General features: G+C 36.7%; 1 protein-coding gene across 4 annotated transcripts in view; it reads left to right on the top strand.

Annotated features, from left to right (window-relative positions):
* Nucleotides 1-22,857, top strand: part of USP32 (ubiquitin specific peptidase 32) — a 213,956-nt gene that overhangs the window by 22,337 nt on the left and 168,762 nt on the right. Inside the window, exon 1 of one of the 4 annotated variants that reach the window (XM_073879500.1) lies at nt 1,755-1,833. The exons of the other annotated variants lie outside the window; for them this stretch is intronic. The gene's annotated coding sequence lies outside the window, so the exon portion shown is untranslated. Of the gene's footprint in view, nt 1-1,754; nt 1,834-22,857 lie in introns of those variants that run through there. 4 annotated transcript variants of the gene reach the window in all.

Genomic DNA, 22,857 nt, shown 5'->3' with positions numbered 1-22,857 from the left:
TTCACTTCATTGTTTCACAGCTTTTTAAAATATTTTGGGCAGCAGAAAAATTGAGGCGGTTTTTGGCATCACCTTTAAAATGTTTGTGTTGGCAGTATGATCAGGTGAAGAGTTCTAGGACTTATTGGTCAATATAATTGAAAAACATTTTCTTAAATATAAAACATTCTCTTCAACATCAAAGTTTAAAGAACTGTGTGATAGCTGTCTCTTTTATTAGTTTATGAAGAATTTAAGACATTTTGAGTTTATCTGTAAGGTAATCTAAATAAGTTTCTGCTGAAAATTTGAATAATGTTTTGCCAATCTGAGTTACATAGAGAAGTTAAGGTTAGATTATTTTAAGTGTTAAAGTAGAGAAAAAGAAATTTAATAATGAATTACATTTCCTTTTTATTTTATTTTTTTTAAAGATTTTATTTATTTATTTGAGAGAGAGAATGAGAGATAGAAAGCACGAGAGGGAAGAGGGTCAGAGGGAGAAGCAGACTCCCCGCCGAGCAGGAAGCCCGATGCGGGACTCGATCCCAGGACGCCAGGATCACGACCTGAGCCGAAGGCAGTCGCCCAACCAACTGAGCCACCCAGGCGCCCTACATTTCCTTTTTAAAGAAGTCTCCTTTTGTGTAATTTATTAGTTCCTTTTGCTTTTCTTACCTCTTTTTAAAAATGTATGGCCTGTGCTTTGACATGACAAAAGCACTTAGATTTCTTATGGTTATTGGAGTAAATACATAATTGAATGACTGATTAGTTATTTATTAAATGTTCTGTGCTGAGTGCTAGGGCTACCAAGACAAGAAATGATACTACCCTCAAGGAGCTTATTATTCATATAAGACAGAGTAGGGTCATGAAGGAGAGAGTAGTCTGGGAATGAGAGGCAAGAGGTGATTTTGTTTTTTTTTTTTTAATATCTTATTTATTAGAGAGAAAGGTTTGTGTGTGTGTGTGTGCACGTGCGTGCGCACTAGCAGTGGAGAAGGGTAGAGGGTGAGGGAGAGAGATAAGCAGACTGCACTGAGCCCCTGGCGGAGCTTGATCTCCTGACGGGAAATCATCACCTTAGCCAAAACCAAGAGTCTGATGCTTAACCGACTGAGCCACCCAGGCACCCCGAGAGAGGTGATGATTTAACTCAGATTGGAAAAGAGGATTAGTTGTTCAGGTGGCATTGCAAGAAGTAGGGTGGTATCCATAGAGGAGGGAGCATTGTAAGAAAAGGCAGATAGGAATGTCAGCTAACAACCAACAGCACCTTTGTAAACTTTGTTTAAAAATTATAAAGCAATATAACATTACTGAGAGATTCGTTGGGAAAGGGAGAAAATTTCACTAATGATCTGTCACTTACAGCTAATTATTTGCTTTTATTCCTTTTTCTCATAAATGCTTTATATTTCCATATTGTTTTAATCATAACATACCTGGGATTTTGTATCTTGTTTTTTTTCTGAGATGTCTATTTTTATCAGTTGTATATTCATATAGTTTAAAGTGTTAAATAGTTTGCATAAGATTTGTTGAATTAAAAAAAAACTTGAATAAGATGCAGTTGCCTAATCTTGGCATTCTCTCTTTCCCAGAAGGTACTACTGTATATTCTTTTAGTTGATCTTTGGTATTTGGTACTGATTTTTCAGTTTTAGGCATTATCGACTTCCTACTTTCTGGGCGTGAGAATTTAGCTTTCTTCCCCCTCCTTCTCCCTTAGCCACTTCCTCTTCCTTTCTCCTTATTACTTCATCCTGCCACTATTGTATGATGATTTTGGTTAGATAAATATTTAATGTTTACCTTATGACCATGTACATGTATGATTCACAACTCAAGGTATGTAGTAAACTGTGATTATTTTTCTGGTGCAATGTTTTATTTTCCCTAGAGCTCATAATTATGGTTTTATTTATGTTTGTTTAGTATTCTAAGTATTTATCACTGATTTAATCCTGCATACACTCTTGTCACTTGCCCACGTCTCCTCTCAAGATTATCACATCTTGTCAGTTTCTTCTGATGTCTGCATGTAACCTGTGGACTGGTTTCAAACTGGATTGGTTACTCTTTGAACATGGTCCATAGTGATGATTCTGGGAACTCCCTTCACCCTTATCCTGGGGCTTCTTATGTACTAGATCTTTGGTTAACCTCTATCCCATGTCTTTTGCTTTCTGGATTTTTTTCTTGTTTTGGTGGATGACTTCCTCCAGGAACTTGGAGAAAGAATTTATGTGAGGTAAATTATTTGAGATTTGTAAGTCTAAATCTGTCTTCACATGTGACTTTTATAAGTGTCCAGAGTTAGAATTCTAAATTAGAAATCATTTTTCTTTAAAATTTTGAAAAAGTATTGCTTCATTTTTTAGGCTGGTTTCCCATCTTGTTGAGCTATCCAGTACCATTCTAATTCTTGGATCATTGTGTTTGTTTCTGTTTCTGGAAGCTTATAGTATCTTTATTCACAGTGTTCTGAAATTTCACAGTGATGTCATTTAGTATGGCTCTGTTTTCACCTATTGGCTAGTAAAAATGGGCTCTAACCTGAAAGTTGGTGCCTGAATTGAGTTCTGAGAAATTTAATTATCTTATAAATGATTTCCTCTCTTAGATTTTTTTTTTTCTGAAACTTGTATTTGGATGTTGGAGCTACTGAACTGATTCTCTAATTTTCTTACCTTTTTCTATCTTTGTCTTTTTACTCCTTTTTGGAAGATTTCTTTAACCTTGCCTTCCAATCTTTTTTTTTTATTTTTAAAAAGATGTTTTATGTATTCATTTGAGACACAGAGATACTGAGAAAGAGAGAGCATGAGCAGAGGGAGAGGCAGAGGGAGAGGGAGAAGCAGGCTCCCCACTGAGCCAGGAGCCTGATGTGAGGCTCGCTCCCAGGACCCTGGGATCATGACCCAAGCCAAAGGCAGACGCTTAACCATCTGAGCCACCCAGGCGCCCCTTGCCTTCCAATCTTAATTGGTCTCCTTTTGCTCTCAATTTTTAATTTTTTAAGAGCTCTTAATTTTTTCTTTATTGAAAATTTTCATGTGATAAATTTACATGTAGTAAAATCTTACATAAATCTCAAGTGTACACTTCAGTGAGTTTAAAAATACATAACCCATCATCACCAGAATCCTTCCCCCTGGAGTAAGGCTGTAGGCCAATGCACAAAGGGAGGTGTGCTAATAAAGCCCGTGCCTATGCAAAAAGAACACCCCCAAACAAAAAAATTCCACCCATGTAACCTATACTCCTACCAAGATGTACATCTCAAGTATTTAGTTCAATCAATTTTGACAAGTGCTTTGTATTTATCACCAAAATCAAGATAAAGAATATTTGCATCACCCTAGAAAATCCTTCATGTCTTTTTTCAGTCAGTCATCAGCTCCCCAGGCCCCCTGCCACCAGAGGCAACTACTGATCTGATTTTTGTCACCATTATGTTTGTTTTTGTACTTAGTCCAAATGGAATCATATTGTATGTAGTATCCTTTTGTGTTTGCCTTTTTTGGGTCAACATAATATCTAAGAGATGTGATATTTATCCATGTTGCTGAGTAGTATTCTATATGAATATAACATGATTATTTATTCTTCAATTGGACATTTCCTGGTTTGGACTATTATGAGTAAAACTGCTTTAAACATTTTTGTACAAGACTTTCTGGACATATATTTTCATGCATCTTATATCCCTAGGAGTGGAGTGGAATGGTAGGTCATAGAATAGTATATGTTTAGCTTTCTTGGAAACCACCAAATAATTTTTCAAAGTGGTTATATAATTTTTTTTCATTTCTGCTAGTTCAGTTGCGCTCTCTCCTTACCAGGCTTAGTATTGTGCATTCTTTTAATTCTAGATATTTAGATTGGTGGGAAGTAGTATCTCAGTGTGGTTTTCATTTGTATTTCCTCGATCACTGTTCATGTTGAACACCTTGTGCATGTTGACCATCTGTATGTCCTTCTGAGCCCTTTTTTGTTCTATGAATTTTGTTTAGTAGCATCTTATTTTTTTCATTTATGTTGTAATCTTACCTCTTTGAGGATATTAATAACACATTTTTAAAAGTTTCTGTTCCTCCTGTAGACTGTTTCTTCAAAAACTTTTTTCCTGTTTTTTGCTTCTCTCATAGGCTTTCTGCAGATGCCTAATAATCTTGTTTCTCTGCTCATAAAGCTGAATACAAGTTCTGTGTTAGTGGTGCTTGTTTTGAGCATTTTCAGTCTGGAACCCCTCCCTAATTCCTAGTCAGTATCTTTAGATCTTTACTCAGAAAAGTCTTCTCAGCTCTTCTATCTGGTGAGTAAAGGTCTGGTTGCCAGTCTGGAGAGTAAAGGTCTGGTTGCCAGACTCAGGAAGCTCAAAGGAGGAAGAGGGGAGATGTCTTTACATTCCCATTCATTACTTAATACCTCCGTTTTTAGAGTGGTTTAGTTAACCTCATTTATGTCTAGTGTCCAGAGATTTTCAGGGTTTCATATCTTCCATATAATATACCTCTAGTTTTTTGCCATGGCTGGGGAGGCTTGGTAGCTAGGCTGTGTGGAATGGGGTTGGGGATCTCTGGAATGTCACTACTTAAATAGAATTGAGTCAGTAGCACCACTGCTTTCTTTGCCCCCACCCTTCTACATCTTCTGGAGGCACCCTTGTCCCACTAATTCTGAATCTTTATGGGATTCCTCCATATAAAAACCTTACCTTTCCTATTGGCAGTTTAGGATTCGATTTTCTTACATCTACTAAGTCCTTTAATATGTATCCATTTTCTCTTCAGCTTCCAAAGTTTTCTTAGTTTTATCTCCTATCCTGATTTTTTTCTCTTTGGGTTTATGACTTAAAAAAAAGAACCCCTTTTTGAAAAGTGGGCTTTAAGAAGGGAATGAAATTAAATGTGTTTCAGTTCACTGTTCTTTTATCAGAACTCTGTATATTTTTTGTCACATAGCATATTATTTTATTTTTTCAAATTATTTTCATAATTATGATTTTTCTTGGTTGCTTGATATTCCATTGCCTAGATTGTCTGTAATTTACTGTTGCCTTATCAATTGATACTTAAATTTCTTCCAGTTTTTCAGTTATTACATTATGCTGAAATGAGCATCATTTAAATTTCCCCATTTTTAGGATTAGTTCCTTAGATTTCCAGAAATAACCATCTTTTTTGACTCAGATCATTATCTGAAAGTGATATGAGTATTGATTTTACTAAACATTTATCAGAATTTGGTATTATAATTTGCAAAAAAAAACCCCACCTTTTTTGCTAATTAGTCTAAAATGGCAGCTTGTTTTAATTTTTATTTTTAGATTAGATGTCAAGGTAGAACCTTTCTCCACATTTTTGGTAGTTGTATTTCCTCATTATTTTTTTGTCTTTTAGTCTTAGTAACATTTCTAGTTCTTAAAATTGTTTTTTTAAAATCAATTTGTAGAACTCTTTATAATAAATGCCTTGAATGTTAACCATCAGATGGATTTGCTGCAAATATTTTCTGCAGTGGGTTTGCCATTTTGTTACCTTTTTTTGCTATTTTTCCTTTTTCTATTTGTTTTAAAATGAAGTATAGTTGACATGCAACATTATATTAGTTTCAGGTGTATAACACAGTGATTCAACATTTATATACATTATGAAATGCTCACCACTTTAAGTGTAGTCACCATTTGTCACCATACAAAATTACTACCATATTATTGACTGTATTCTCAATGCTGTATGTTACATCCCAGTGACTTATTTTACAACTGAAGTTTATACCTCTTTTTTTTTTTAAGATTTTATTTATTTGGCAGAGAGCACAAGCAGGGGGAGTGGCAGGTAGAGGGAAAAGCAGGCAAAGGGAGAAGCAGGCTCCCTGCTCAGCAAGTAGCCCAATGCAGGGCTCGATCCCAGGACCCTGGGATCATGATCTGAGCCCAAGGCAGACACTTAACCGATTGAGCCACCCAAGCACCTGAAATTTTTACCTCTTAATACCCTTTACCTATTTAGTCTATTTCCTTGCATCTTTGCTCTGACAACCACCGGTTTGTTTTCTGTATTTATGAGTCTGTTTCTGTTTTGTTTTGTTTATTTGTTTTGTTTTGAAAATTTCACATATAAGTGAAATTTCATATAGTATTTGTCTTTCTCTGACTTATTTCACTTAGCATAAAACTGTTTCGGTTCATCCATGTTGTCACAAATGGCAAGATTTCATTCTTTTTTATGGCTGAGTAATATCCATGAGCTCAAAATTTGTATAGTCAGATCTGCCAACTGTATATTTTATATCATTCTGAAGTTTCACATTTTTACTCTGACATGTGCCTGAAAAATAATTGATTCTAATTTATGACTTCATATTTTCAGTATTCAACTTTTATTCACCTGAGATTTATTTTGGAGTATGGGAAAAGGATCTAAATTTGAGGGTTTTTTGGTGTTCTGTCTAACTGCTAAGCAGCTAATCCAATATGAGCCAGGGAATCATTTTCATTTAAAAACAATCCTTTAAAAAATAATTTGAATATGTATAGTAACTTCTGTTTTGCCTCATAAATTCTAATTATTCCTTCTTGTAGTCTTGCATCAGAAACCTGTGTATTTTCTCAGAGAAACTTTCATTGCATCATATGAAGTCTAGACTTCCTTATTTTAAATTATTCTGTTCTTTGGTTGTTTGGGAAGTGTTGGTACACTTTTGCTTTTATGTAATAAAACTTGAGAATGTTGCCATCTTGAGGTTGCTTATAACACCATATATGGTTATCAGGAAATTGCTCACAACTGTGAAGTGCTTACTGTGCTGAATAAGGAAAATAAACTCCTAGGCTTATTTTGTGTTTATTGTTTGATGGCCAGATTCAGTTTTAGTTTTAACTGTTTTGTTTTTGTTTTTTAACTAGGATCTCAGTTTAAAATGTATTTTCTCTTCAGCTTTTATTTATTTATTTTCTTTTTTCTTTTTTTTTAAGATTTTATTTATTTATTCGAGAGAGAGAGAATGAGAGATAGAGAGCACGAGAGGGAAGAGGGTCAGAGGGAGAAGCAGACTCCCTGCTGAGCAGGGAGCCCGATGTGGGACTCGATCCCGGGACTCCAGGATCATGACCTGAACTGAAGGCAGTCACTTAACCAACTGAGCCACCCAGGCGCCCTATTTATTTATTTTCTTATAATGGTCCTACAACTAGTAGCCTTGTTTCTGAACCAAGGCCTTTGGGTTGAAAAGATTTTCCTCTATTTGAGAAACTCCTTTAGATTTTTCTATCAGGATTTCATATTAACTATAAGCAATAGAACTCCCCTCCCCCTTGATTTCTATAAGAAAAAAAAGAACCAACCAAACAAAACCAATAAACTACCTATTGGAATGAAAAGCAATCTAATTTTTATATAACTCTGTCAAGCTTAAAAAAAATTTACATTAAGGGGTGCCTGGATGGCTCAGTTGGTTAAGTGTCTGACTCTTGATTTCGGCTCAGGTCACAAGCTCAGCGTTGTAAGATCAAGCCCCACGTTGGGCTCCACACTCAGCTGGGAGTCTGCTTGAAAATGATTCTCTCTCTCCCTCTGCCCTTTTCTATACTCGTGTGTGCATGCACGCTCTCTCAGATAAATAAATCTTTAAAAAATTTGCATTAAAATAAGTAAGCAAGTGGTACACTAGCTACTATTGCAGTATAGCATGAAGTACTTCATTATCTCTAAATACAGCGAACGACATGGGTTTGATGGGTCCATTTATACGCAGATTTTTTTCGATACAATAGTATAGTATTGAATACTATAGTATAGTACTATAGATATATTTTCTCATGATTTTTCTTAACATTTTCTTTTCTCTAGTGTACTTTATTGTAAGACTACAGTATATAATACATATAATAAGTGTTAATCAACTGTTTATGTTATTGTTAAAGTTTCTGGTGAACAGTAGGCTATTGATAGTCAAGTTTTTGGGAAGTCAAGTTTATGCACATTTTCGATTGTACAGGCAAAGTGGTGGGGGTTGGTGCTTCTAACCGGTGTTGTTCAAGGATCAGCTGTACTGTATTTCTCTTGAAGAAAGAAGGATAGAACTATGTTTTACGAAACAGAGTAAACTTGGTTAGGTAGAATTTTTACTTAATATCAACCCTTGCATTTTCTTTTTTAAAATTTGTTTGTTACCTATTGGCTTTTTTGTTTTTTTGAGGTAGTTATATGGGTTTCTTTTAAAAAGTGGGCTTAAGATTCTTTTTTTTTTTTTTAAGACTTTATTTATTTATTTGACAGAGAGAGACAGCAAGAGAGGGAACAAAGCAGGAGGAGTAGGGGAGGGAGAATCAGGCTCCGCACTGAGCAGGGCTCATGACCTGAGCAGAAGGCAGATGCTTAATAAGTGAGCCACCCAGGCGCCCCTGGGCTTAAGATTCTTACCCACTTTCATAATAGCAATGTGTTTCTGTATCTGGGAGAAAGAAGTACCACAGGTTTTCAACAGTAGACTTAAATTAGAATATTTTTAGAGTTCTGGAAATCAAGAATCAATAGCAATCTGCTACCAAATATAACAATTATATTTATTTTTCTTAAAAGTGTAGTAAAGTATTCATTTTATTTTTAAGTGTCAGAATACTAGAATTCATACTATTAAAAGTACAAATTGATTTCTTTTTTTTTTTTAAGATTTTATTTATTTATTTGGCAGAGAGATACAGAGAGAGAACAAGTAGGCAGAGAGGCAGGCAGAGGGAGAGGGAGAAGCAGGCTCCCCGCCGAGCGGGGAGCCTGATGCGGGGCTCGATCCCAGGACCCTGGGATTATGACCTGAGCCGAAGGCAGCTGCTTAACCGACTGAACCACCCAGGCGCCCCTACAAATTGATTTCTTATGTCATTTTGTAACCTACCCTTTTTAGGATTTTGGGTTCAAGGCCAAACTCTTTTGGTAGTTTCATTCTAGTTTTTCTCATATATATTTACTCTGTGGCATTATTTTTGGTGTTTTAATAAAATTACATATATATTTTATTTGTAAAAATGCCTTCTCTGAATAGATTCTTTTAGTAATTACTTTTATTTCCTGACAGCCTCATAACCATTACTGTGAAGTCATGGTATAGAGTAATGAAAAAAGTATTAAGATTTTTGTACATAACTAGGACAAGAATTCCTTGGGGGAAATATTGAGTGAATGATTACAGGGAAGGTAATTCTTTGGTTACAGATTAATTGCCTTGAAAGTTAAGTTCAACTTTAAAATGCAGTCATTTTTATAAAGAAATAAACTCATTTATGAAGCTAGATTAACTGAATAATTAGAGCTTAGCTGATAAGGAAAATTGGAAAACAATGAACATTTTCTTTATTTAAACAAATTAATGTTCACTTGTTGAAGTAACTTTCTTTTGAATTTTCTTCACACCATAAACTGGAAATGCTGTTGTCTTTTCCTCTACCTGAATGTTTAGTAGAATAGTAATGACTTTTTCCTCCATGCTTATGGGTGAACTGTTAGTGTGTTGCCATGTCAGACACCTATCTGAAAGTTGTGAATGAGAGTTTAGGATAGAAAGAATATGTGTCATTACTATTAGAAAATCTGAGATCAGGGAACTGGTAAGGAATGAGATCTAAAATACTCATGAAAATTAAGTACCTATGGTACATGAGCCCTTTCTACAAAAATTGGAAGCTATTATATTTTATTATCATTTTAATTTTAATTTTCAAATTAAAACAGTTATTACCAGATTGGTATGCATTTTCTAATTGCAAAGTATTGGTAAATACTCTTGAAAAATCAAGAACTCAGTTTTTCAGTTGTAAATGTGTGAATTTCTTTAAAGAATTCAGAATTGCCCACACCTGACTCTTACCCATTTATGTGATTTTTTTCAGAATTGCTTTTGATATTAGAAGGAATAACGTAGGGGCTCCTGGGTGGCTCAGTCGGTTGGGCGTCTGCCTTCGGCTCAGGTCATGATGCCAGGGTCCTGGGATTGAGCCCTGCATTGGGCTCCCTGCTTGGCGGGGAGCCTGCTTCTCCCTCTCTCTCTGCCTGCCGCTCTGCCTACTTGTGTTCTCTCTCTCTGTCAAATAAATAAATAAACTCTTTTTTTTTTAAAAAAGGAATAATGTATGAAATTTTGTCAGATGTTATTTGTTGTTACCATTCACAGTACTGAAAATGACATTTTTGCCACTTGTTAGGTGTGGTTTCCAAGGTATCAGTTTGTTTTCAACAGTATTTCTTCCCAAGTGACAGCAACATTGAGAATAGAATACTGTATGTGTTCTTTTTACCAGTTTGCCAAGAAGGATGTTAAAAATTCCAGCTATTTCCACTGTGTATGGATAGGACAAGAATAATTCCAAATTTCATTAATATGTTTTATTCTGACCAATTTTTTTTTTTTTTTAAGATTTACTTATTTATTTTAGAGAGAGAGAGAGAGAGTGCCGGGCATGCCTGTGCTTGTGAGCAGAGGGAGGGGCAGAGGAAGAGGGAGAAGGAGGAAGCAGATTCCCCAGGAAGCCTGTCCTCAGGACCCTGAGATCATGACCTGACCCAAAATCAAGAGTTGGATGCTAAACTGACTGAGCCACCCCAGGTGCCCCCTGACCAACTGTTTTTTTGTTTCCAGATTTGATTAATTTGTTCTCTTCCGAGGTAGTTTTTTTGTAATGCCTTTCAACAAGGATCTTAGTGATAAATAAGGGTGGATGAGTTCTCATAGAATTCTAGGAAAAATTTCATGATTTCTTAATTCAAAGGTATAAGGAAATAGCTTCCAACTTGAATATTATGGCTTTAGCTAGTACTAATGGTAGAATGTCAAAGGTCTGACTTTTAATTCTCTAGTCACTTGATGATGTAAATCTATGTTGTTATTTGTGGCTTTCTCATTTGTGAAATTCATTGGAGGATTGGACTTAGTCTGTGAACTTATTAGTGAATAATAAAGTTTTTGGAAAGGGGTGGTGCTTAGGATATGTTATAAAAGACTTATTTTTTTTTTAATTTTATTTATTTATTTATTTATTTATTTATTTAATTTACATGAGCGGGGGGTGGGGTAGGTTCAGAGGGAGAAGGAAAAGCAGACTCCCTGCTAAGCAGGGAGCCTGATGTGGGGCTCGATCCCAGGACCGCAAGATCATGACCTGACCCGAAGGCGGATGCTTACCCATCTAAGCCATCCAGGCACCCCTATAAAAGACTACTCTTAAAGTGAAATAGAATGGAGGTTATAAATGATTTTAAATTCATGGATAGTTAATGGGATTGGCTTAGTACGTTTTGGGGGATGATGGTGAAAGGAAACATCACTGATCCCTTTAGGGAACCTGAAGACATATGTACTTATGCGTGGGCCTACTTCTATGTGGGCTGGCCTTCCCTCCTTCCTTCCTATCTTCCTGCCTCCCTGCCAGCTTTCCCTCCTAGCATTCTACCCCTTCCTTTCTCCCTCCTCTCCCCAAAACAAAAGCACCAACACAGATATGTATGTTATCTTTATTAAACTATTGTAAGAATCTTTGGGGGCGCCTGGGTGGCTCAGTCGGTTAAGTGTCTGCCTTTGGCTCAGTCATGATCTTGGGGTCCTGGGATGGAGCCCTGCATTGGGCTTAGTGTGGAGTCTCCTTGAGATCCATGCCCACCCTCAAAGAGTACACTTATCATGATGAGCACTGAGTAATGTACAGAATTGTTGAATCTCTGTATTGTACACCTGAAACTGTTAACTATACTGGAATTAAAATTTTAAAAAGGAGTAAAATGCTAGGTTAGATAAAGCAGCTATTATTAATCTTAATATCTTTAAGATTAAAACACTGATGACAATCTGTCATTACATTTTGGTTAAATTCACAAAGGAATTTGGGCTACTAGATGTCTTGACTAAATTTTTCCCCACCTCTGGAAGAAAGAAGGGTACTTAGAAACATATATTTTAATGTAGTTGAACTGATGAGTGCCATGTTGCTGATAGCTCAGAAGTTTATGGACCGGGAGAATGATAAATTGTGTGTTTGATTTGAGAAACTGCTGGCAGCAAGTGAATGAACTAGAAAACTTGTCATCAACATGTTAAATAGTCATTTTGTTATGTTATGGAAAATAAAAAAAGCTAATGAATACTTAAAGGCATTCTTTCCATGACATTTTTAAGGCTCTCCTACAGCGTTTAAGTATATAACAGATTTTCTTTGACAATAAACTGAGTGGTGTCTTTTGTGATTTATGTTCTTTTCTTATGGCCAGTTTTCAAAGACACATTCTTGAATTATTTGAAGTTGTTAACTATAAGGTGGCATATTTGGTATAATATGAGCCTGTCATTCTTAGTAGAAGAAAACTTGTACAACTTGCGTGTTTCCTCATTTGTATTCTAAGTTTATAAGTTACTACTGTTTCATTCATTGACAAAATAGCTTTGTTGTCTAGCACAGACTCTGTTCTATATTATTTTTTTCTTCACATTTTCATGCTTGTTAATGAAAACCAATAGGAGGGAGGAAGCAGAATTTTCTCTTAGACTACTTCAGTTTTTTTTTTTATGCAATACAGCAAAGCTCAAAGCTTAGGGATGCTGGGGAACAGAAGTAGTAGCAGATGGTCTGCAAAGATAGGGTGGTTCGTTTTGATTACAGACATTGGCAGTCTGTGAAGTGAAGATATGGAGCCACAATATATTCTACAACCTGCACTAACCTTATGTGTGTTGTGGTAAAGCCAAGAACAGCTTTGTATGGACATAGTAGAAGAGATAACTGGATCCACTTTTAGTTTCCACACACCCACACAGAGCAATACTGTCAACATTATATCTTTGAGCACTAAGGCCAAGCAGTATATGAATTGCCACACTGTTTTCTGCTTTGAATTACAGCTGATGTGCTCAGGGATATAAACTAAGATATAATACAGAAAGCTAGATTTTTATCTTCTCAATAACAAGAGAAATGGAAATTTATTTTCTCCACTGTTTAAACAGCTACTCAAAGATGGGATTCTTTTAGAAGTTTTTGTTTGTTTGAATTTCTGAGACCACATAAACAATAGTGGATAAAAGGCTTAGAGAAAGCATAATTGTGGGAATGTAAATTGGTAGAGTCATTTCGAAGGGAGTTTGGCAATATTTATTAAACCAAAAAAAGTGTGAGTGACCTACTGCTTACTAGAGAAGCAAGTGGGTATGTGTATATATTTCTCCAAGGAGGCATGCCCATGATTTTTCATGGCAAGTGTTGTATGAAGGAAAATTGAGAAACAGCCTGAGTGTCCAACAATATGTGAATAGCTAGATAGTCTGTAGTATTATTATGTAATGGAATACTATACAGCACATAAAAGAATAAGTTAGATCTATTTGTAACAGAGTAAGTTGCATTGTGATATGTATAGTAGGATACCACTGTAAGTTTCACTGGGTATTTATAAAAACATGGAAAAAGATCTGAAAAGAGACAGACCAAACATTGATTATCTCTTGGGAAGGGTGAGAGAGAGGTAGGGATTAGGACTAGAGGGAAGAAGTGACTAGGATTTGGTAGTGGTGATGTCTTTAGCCTTAGCTGTATGTACTGTTTGAATTTAAAAGAAGAATTCATTTACTTACTACTTGCGTAATAAAAAACTAAACAGTTATCCCCCAGGGGTGCCTGGGAGGCTCACTTGGTTAAACGTCCAACTCTTGGTTTTGCCTTAGATGGTGATCTCAGGGTCATGGGATTGAGCCCTGCATTGGGCTTCATGCTGGGCATAGAGGCTGTTTGAGATTCTCTATTCCTCTCCCTCTGCCCCTCCATCTGCGCACGCACACTCTCTCTCTCAAAAAAAAAAAAAAAAAAAAAATCCCCTGGTACTACCCAGTACAACTACTTTATTTGCACATTGTATTCATTTGTGTAGATATTTGTCTACTTTTAATAATCTGCGGTTGTTCATTTATTATATTACAAACATGTTTTCATGTTTCTGTGAAGTCTTTATTACCATCTGTAATAATACTTTTAAATTATTTCTTTAACTGAATTTCCCAGGAATGAACCACATGATCAAAGGATATGAACATTTCTGGCTCTTCTTAAGTATTACCATATTATTTTATAAAAGGATTTTACCAGTGCATAATGCTACCAGCAGTGGTAAAGTACAAATTTACCACACCTTACCATTCAGATTTCTTTTTAAAAGCATAACAGAGAAATGAAGAGTATGGATACTGGAGTCTGACTTTGTGGATGCAAATCCTGCCTCTGCCACTCATTAACTGTGTGACCTCAGGAAAGCGACTTCACTTGGGTGCTTCCACTTCCTCATCTGTAAAAATGGGAAAGTAACAGTATCTACTCTGTAGAATTTTTACAAGGATTAAGTGAAATATTTGTAAAACAACTGGAATTGTGTCTGGCATAGAGGAAGTATTTGATAAAATTTTTTAAAAAATCATAACTTGGAGGATCTTTGGAACAAGACTGTTGTGTGTAGGTTGTATCTTATCTGCCTTGTTTGATACTGTGTGATTATTTTTCTAAAATTTGTCACTTTTTGTCATTTGAAGCAAAAGCATATTACATAAATGTATAAATACGTAATTTTTGAGTACAGGGTGTATGTTTTTAATGATAAAAAGATGGATTTATCAAATGTAAGAGATTTTGAGAAAGCCATCGTTTGATTTTCTGCCTTTGGGCAGGTAAATGTCTAAATTATACCTATTCCAGCACTTTTAGAATTAACATATTCTAAACTTCGTGTTTCTTATCTGAGTTCCATTTAGTAGGCTACTAAACGTGATTCCAAATTGGATTTAGGCTAAGGAAAGCTGTGAGGAGATAATACTTGTATTATGGTCACATCTGCATTATGGTCACATTTAGTGATGACAAACATCAGGTGTAGGATAATGTAAAAATATTTTTTTGAGCCTTTACTGTGAGTCAGTATTGTTCTAGATACTGAGGTTCATTAGTAAGTGGGAGTCAGTAAATGAGAGAATAGATAGGACATTTATTTGATCATTTAAAAAAATCTAAACTTTATCCAAAAATTTATTGTGCATCAGTAGTATTTACGGTTCTTTGATTAAGTGTTGGATACAGATAAGACCATTTCTTTGTTCTGAAGGAGCAGAGGGAGATATACAGTTAAATCAGAAAATATAGTATTAAGTTGTGTTAAAGTTAAAGCACAAAGTTTGATACTAAGTAAGTGATTACAAGGAAGGTAATTCTGTAGAAGGGACACCTAACTGTAGGTAGTAGGGCATGGAAGCATTCAGAATAGGCTTCTAAAAAATAAAGGAGAGACATTAAACCAAGTCTTGAAGGATGTTGGGCCAATTAGATTAGTTGAGGAAAAAAAAATTGAGGATAAGAGGTAAAGAACATTGTGAGGATGATGACAGTGAACATAATGTGCTTAGGGAGTGGTAAGTAGTTTGGAATAGCTGGAGCCTTTGTATATATCTCTACTTCTGGTTCTAAGGTTTGCATTTACAATTTTCATCAATTTATTGCTGTCAAAACATTTTAGATTCTTTTGGTCTAAGCCTAGGATTCTCAAGTCTTGGCAAGTGACATTCTTCCTGGCCTTCGAACCATGGCACAAGGTACATTTTCTTAGTTTCTGAGATGCCCCATAAGGTAGAATCAAAGCCCGAGGAAGCATCCTCCTCATCAATATCCTGTTCTCACTAGTTTCTAGTGGCCTTTGATATTCTTGATGTACAGAGTAACATTACCTTATTAAGCTTTTGCCTTACTTTATTTTTTATTATTTTTTTAAAGATTTTCATTTACTCGAGAGAGAGAATGAGAGTGAGCACGAGCGGGGTGGGGGAAGGGCAGAGACAGAAGGAGACGCAGACTCCCTGCTGAGCAGGGCTCAATCCCAGGACCCCGAGATCATGGCCTGAGCCAAAGGCAGGCACTTAACTGACTGAGCCACCCAGGTGCCCCAAACCTTCTCTTACTTTAATGGTGTTCTGCTCCTTTGAATTTTGAATTAACTCCATTTTTCTGTACTATTTGTCACTTGTGAGGTTCTGATCTGTAACTGATTTTTTTCTGATTGCTTTCTGTACATTTTTACATATTTCAAGTAGCCATTAATTGTCTTTCATATACTGTCATTTTTTTTTAAGATTCATCCATTTATCTTAGAGAGTGTGAGCATGCGTGGGGGTTGGGGCAGAGGGAGAGAATCCCAAGCAGAGCCCCCCTGCTGGGTGGGAATTCCCAGCAGTGGCTTGATCTTGTGAGATCATGACCTGAGCTGAAACCAAGAGTCAGACACCCAACCAGCTAAGCTACCCAGGCACCCCAATTCTCCTTATTATATTAGATATACAGATCTAGTCTGGAACTTCTTCTTTTCTATAATATATCTAATACTTACCTTTGCAATCTACTCAATGCCAGTCATAATTTAATCATCACTAGTTTGTGTTTTGTGCTTTTCCTGCGTCATATTTATAGAAATTTGTTTCTATTGTGGGATTTCTTGTGTATTATTTCTACTTTTATGTTTAGTTGTTTATATTTTACCATTCTTTTTCTAATAGATATTTTGGAAACTTTGGAGGGATGGTTATTTTTGACTTTACCTTCAGAATGCTATATTTCTATGTTTGAGTTTAAAGTCAAAACAGAATGCAGTCAGTGTTTAAAGGGATCTGTGAAAATGTCATTTTGGTAGACTTGTTCACTATCAAAGATTAGATTTGTACTAGTGATTTAATGATGCTAGAGAAACCTATTGATTAACTGAACTATTGGAACGTGGGGGTTTTTGTTGTTTAAAGTTCTCTGTAGATTGAGTTCCAAAAGTTTACTCAGGATTGTTAACCTCTGCCAGTTATTTTACCAGCAAAAGGAGAGCTTTATTAAGGAATAGCAGAGAATTGCAATCCAGGACAAGCAAGCTCTGGCAAAACCATAGGCAAATCCATGCCCTTTTATAGATGAAAGGGGGGAAGTTGGGAGGGCTGTTACAAACAAAAAGCCCATGAGAGTAAACTGGGAGTTCTAAGTAGAGTTGTGACTGTCTCTTATTGGCTGGGCTGTTGCTTTGCGTGAAGAAAACTTCCTGCTGGGATAGTCCAGTAGTATCCATCTTAAAGGAAGGTTCCTCTCTTCCTGTTGGGTCTATAACTGGCAAGAGTGCTGGGCATGAGCATTCCCCCTCTAGGCCTCCCAACTCCATTCTAAATGGCGTTTCCTTTTATTAATTTTTACTGAATTTAACATTTATTTCTCCATGGAAACAATGTTATAAATGCTGATTAGTTTTGTAGGGTTGTGGCTTACAGAAATTTTAAGTCATTGTTTAGCTGAAATACCATACATCTGCAATAAAAAAGTAGTAGAAACTGTTACTGTGGAAAACTAGATGAAGCACAGTAACAGTAAGATTAGTCACAGAGGATAAGAGTTATTTTTAGGGAATTTTTGTTCATTTGTGAAAAGCTGGGGATTTTTTACGTAAGCAGTTTCTACACTTTAAAAAATCAGCCTTCTTTTGCCCAGTGTTACTATCTGTGAGCTTCATCCATGTTGTTAAATGTATCAGTTTTTTCTTCTTTATTGCAGAATAGTATACTATAATATTAATGTATCATAATCTTTTTGTTGTCTTGTTCATGAACGTTTGGGTCATTTGCATTTCTCAGCTATCATCAATCAAGTTACTGTAAACACTTTGTATACATCTTTTGGGATCTTATGTTATCATTTCTTTTAAGTAAATACCTAGGTGTGAAATTGCTAGGTCAAAGGACAGGTGTATATTGAACTTAATAAGAAACTGCTAAACCTTTTTCCAAAGCAGATATACCATTTTACATTCCCACTATGAATAGCAATGAATAAGAATTCCATTTCCTCTATATCCTTGCCAACATTTAATGTTCTTCTAATGTTCATTGAGTGTTTATTGATTTGGTTATCCTCTCATTTAAGTCTTTTTTTGTGTGTCTCTCAGTTGGGCTCTCAAGGAAGATGAAGAGCCTGATAACTTAGAGATCACTCTCTGAGACATGAAGGTATAGATGTTCAGAAGTGATGTAGTTACTACTCTGGTATGATTGCTTCTTGGTTTGACCAGGGGTCTTAGCATTGGTATTTTATTTATTTTTATTTTTATTATTTTTTTAAAGATTTTATTTATTTGAGAGAGAGAGAGAGAGAGCACATGAGAGGGGGGAGGGTCAAAGGGAGAAGCACACTCCCTGCTGAGCAGGGAGCCCAATGTGGGACTTGATCCTGGGACTCCAGGATCATGACCTGAGCCGAAGGCAGTCGCTTAACCAACTGAGCCACCCAGGTGCCCAGCATTGGTATTTTAATCTCATTTGCTTTTTATATTTTGATGAACAGAATTCAGAATAGGTATAAAGCACATTGAATTTAAACTATAATAAGAGTTTGTATTTTGTGCTCACAGGTACAACCATAACCAAATCCACCATTATCGACCACAGAAACAATTTGTATAACATTGTTATAAGTCCTGTCAGTCATTACTTTCTCTGAGGGTAACATTGGTTAGGGATCACAGTCCGTAGTTACAGTGTTAGCATTGTCCTTGATTTGCCAAGTTAGTCTTTTGGCATCACTTATAAAAATTGGGAACTTCTTCCCCACTTTCTGGAGTTACTGTGGAAAACTGTGGCTCTCATTAGTCCTTTAATCTTTTTAGAATAAATGTGTAATTACTAAAATTATTTTTTACATTGATTATTTAGAGGTAATTTCTTTGTATACTTCTTGTTAATCCTTAAATATATACTAACCAATTTAGAATTAAAATGAAAGTCTACTTTGAAGGAATTGATCCATTTATATTGTTAGAGATTCTAGTTTATAGAACTAATACCAGGCCAGTTTCAGAATGTTCAATTTTGTGCCACTTGATTAAAGGTTATGAATATGTGTGAGTTTAACATTTCAACTTTGCCCCCTTTCGTAAGAAAAAAAACTTACATCATTTAGCCTGAGATTCATTCTGAAATTCTGGTGAAGTTGTGTTCTTGACAGTCACGAGTGGCAAAAAACTTGTTCTTTGTAGGCTGCATCTCGTCTGAGATGTTTCATCTAGGATACCCTTTATTATCTACCTGATGTGGCTTTGCAGTAACTTTTGCTATAGGCAGCCTGCTAGAGTCTTTTGATAGGTAAATTCACAAAGCACATTTATAAATTAATGTTGGTTATGATTTCTTTGCTATGTTCTACTTTTTGCTTCTTCTGTGTTTGGAAATTCTTACCCTACTTTGACAGTGAAAAGCATATTTCCCAGTGTTTGTTTACCTTAGTGGTTATACTCGGATTCAGATGTTAAATTTTTTTTTTTTAAGATTTTATTTATTTATCTGACAGAGAGACAGCGAGAGAGGGAACACAAGCAGGGGGAGAGGGAGAGGGAGAGGCAGCCTCCCCCGCCGAGCAGGGAGACCAGTGCGGGGCTCGATCCCAGGACCCTGGGCTCACGACCTGAGCCGAAGGCAGACGCTTAATGACTGAGCCACCCGGGTGCCCCTCAGATGTTAAATTTTTATCCATGCCTTTGGGAACCAAACTGTCAAAACAGCGACTCCTGTATTTTAGCATAAATCTGAATGCAAGACACTGCCTTGGTTCTGTGAGAGAGAAGAAATAGATTACCTAGTCCCTGCTTTTGAGAGACTTAAAATCTGCTTGGAGAGATAAGACTTAACCTTTACCTTTGGAAAAAAGTTATAGTATAAAGGAGCATATAATAGGAATATAGAATGCCAGTACCATGGCCTGTTGTGAAATATTTTATAGCCATTTAATGAGTATTATGAAGTACAGAATTTTGGGGGGGGAAGCCTACCTTTACAAAAGTGGATTAAAGTTCACGTATTTCACATATGCATATGATTTCTTTACTGGAAGTAAAAAGAGTTAGTTTAGTTACAGCTAGGGTTCAGGGAATGCCCATGAAATGAAAACATCCATCCTGTCACCACAGAAAAAGTTTGATAACTACTGTTATAGAAACCACCCCTTTCCCCCCAAATTGTAGGAGAGTTGAGCATTGTATTGTTCTTTCTTTTATACTGAGGTTTTTTTGTTTTGTTTTGTTTTGGTGCCATAATTAAAGTACATATTTTATTTTACTTTCCAGGACAGCAAGTTTTAATCTCTTCATATGACCCTGTAAAAGCCATTTAAATAGCATCTCTATCTAAATCAGAAAGGTGGAATTGACCTATTTATTACTGGTACTGTACAAATTGTATTAGTCTCCTTGGGCTGCCATAATATCCCAAAGACTGGGTGGCTTAAAAAACAAAAGTCCAAGATCAAGGTTCTGGCAGGGTTTGGTTTCTGGTGAAGACTTTCTTCTTGGCTTACAGATGGCTGTCCTATCTCTGAGCCTCCACGTGGCCTTTCCCCTATATGTCTGAACTTGCAAACTCTGGTGTCTCTTGTTATAAGGATGCTAGTCTTATCTGATCAGGACCCCAACTTTATTTATTTATTTAAAAATTTTTAAAAAAACTTTTATTTAAGTAATCTCTACACCCATCATTGGGCTTGAACTCATGACCCTGAGATCAAGAGTCACACACTCTTCTGACTGAGCTAGCCAGGTGTCCCTTTAGAAAAGTTTTTTAAAAAACTTTTTATTTAAGGACCCCAGCTTTAGGACCTCATTAAACTTTAATTTCTTCCCAGATCCAAGTGCATCCTCGCTAGGGGTTTAGGGTTTCAACATGAGTTTTGGGGGGGCATATAAATTCATTCAATAACTTTCTACCCCTGGTCCTCCAGATTAATATCTTCCTTGCATCTAAAATACATTCATTGCATTCCAACAGCCCCCACAGTCTTAACTCATTCCAGCATCAACTCTAAAGTCTGAAGCCCGTAGTCTCATCTAAATATCCTCTAAATCCAGGCATAGGTGAGACTGGAGATAGGATTAACCTGAGGAAAAATTTCTCTCTAGCTGTGAACCTGTGAATCTAGACAAAGTTATGTGCTTCCAAAATACAGTAGTGGGACAGAATAGGGTAGACATTCTCATTCCAAAAGGGAGAATTTGGAAAGAGGCAAAGGTTCCAAGCAAGTCCAAAACTTAGCAAGGCAAATTCCATTAGTTGTTATGTTTTGAGAACAATCCTCTTGGGTTCAGCACTGCCTGCCAGGCCCATTGGGAGTCAGTGCCACTCTGATGGTTCTGTGGAGCAGCCCTGCTCCCAGGTACTGGGCCATGGCCTTGCTCTTGAGGCACTGGGTGGTGGCATCTTGGTTCCCTACTCCCAAACCAAGGAGGCTTCACCCTTTGAAACTGAGGAGAAACCAGACCTGCCCTCTGGACCTGTGGTGGGAGTGGCAGCCCTGTCATCTCTGAATCCTCTTTGGGGTCAATCTCCCTTTTTCTTAAAGGATAACTCATGTTTGAAGCTGGATAACTCTATTGTCTTATCCTGTAGAATCCCAGAAGTCTGATAGCTGTCTTTCATTCCATACCATTTTTTTTTTCCTCTTCCCGTTAGTGTCTCAGCCTCAACCGGCTCTGCTGCTATTATCCAGTCTTTATTCCTGGCTTCTGCTGAGGTGGTTGATTAAATTTGTGGCTCACACCCACACTAATCTCCTTATCAAATAGTAGTTTGGACACGCCCTTAGTGTTCTTTTCAGAATAAGCTTTATCATTTTTGGCAGTATGGATAGTCTGAGAATTTTCCAGATCTTCAAGTTCTAGGTCTTTTTTGCTTAACAGTTCCTTCATTTTATTTCTTTCCTCTCACATTTTACTAAAAGTTGTAAGCACAAAACAAGTCTTCAACACTTTGCTTAGAAACCTTTCTTAGTTAAATACCCAGTTTTGTCACTCAAAGTTTTATCTTTTACAAAACACTAGAATCTGAACACAGTTTAGCCAAGTTCTTTGCCATTTTTTAAAGATTTTATTTATTTTGCGAGAGAGTGAGCGAGCATGAGTGGGGGGAGGGGCAGAGGGAATCTCAAGTAGACTCCCTGCTGAGTGTGGAGCCTGACATGGGGCTTGATCTCATGACCCTGAGATGAACACCTGAGCAGGAAATCAAGAGTCAGATGCTTAACCAACCGAGCCACCCAGGTGCCTCTCTTTGCTGTTTTTTGTTTGTTTGTTTGTTTTTTTAAAACAAGGATCACCTCTCCTTCAGTTTCCAGTAACATGTTCCTCATTTCTGTCTGATATCTTACCATAATGGTCTTTCCTATTCCTAACCAACGTTCTATTCATGATTTAAATACTCTTTAGGATGATAGGGACCTTCTCTGTGGCTTTCTTCTCTCTGAACTCGCACCTTTCTTCACCGCTTCTCACCTTTGAGGGCCATATTTCTACCAGTAGTCCCTTCACAGCAGTCTGGGCCTTTTATATATAAAGCTTATTTATTTATTTTTTAGTAATCTCTGCACCCAGTGTGGGGGTCCAACTCACAATCCCGAGTTCAAGAGTTGCATGCTCTTCCTACTGAGCCAGCCAGGCACCTCTAGACCTTTTTTAGCATGCACCTCATAACTCCTCCAGCCTCTACCCATTACCCAGTTCCAAAGCCACTTGCATATTTTTAGGGGTTTGGTATGGCAGCACCCAATTTCTCAATACCAAATTCTGTATTACCTTAGGCTGCCATAACAAAATATCATAGACTGGATGGCTTAAACAATAGAAATCTTACTTTCTCACAGTTCTGGAGGCTGGAGAGTCCAAAATTGAGGTTCTGGCAGGGTTTAGTTTCTGGCGAAGACTCTCTTCTTGGCTTACAGATGGCTCCCTGCTCTGAGTCTTCACATGGCCTTTCTTCTGTTTGCATGCAGGGAGGTGGGGGTCAGGAAGGGAAGCA

The sequence above is a fragment of the Callorhinus ursinus genome, unplaced genomic scaffold, assembly GCF_003265705.2.
Source record: "Callorhinus ursinus isolate GAN/ISIS: 27379988/994484 unplaced genomic scaffold, GSC_fseal_2.0 scaffold34, whole genome shotgun sequence".
NCBI lineage: Eukaryota > Metazoa > Chordata > Mammalia > Carnivora > Otariidae > Callorhinus > Callorhinus ursinus.
This window is presented reverse-complemented; position numbering and strand designations above follow the sequence as displayed.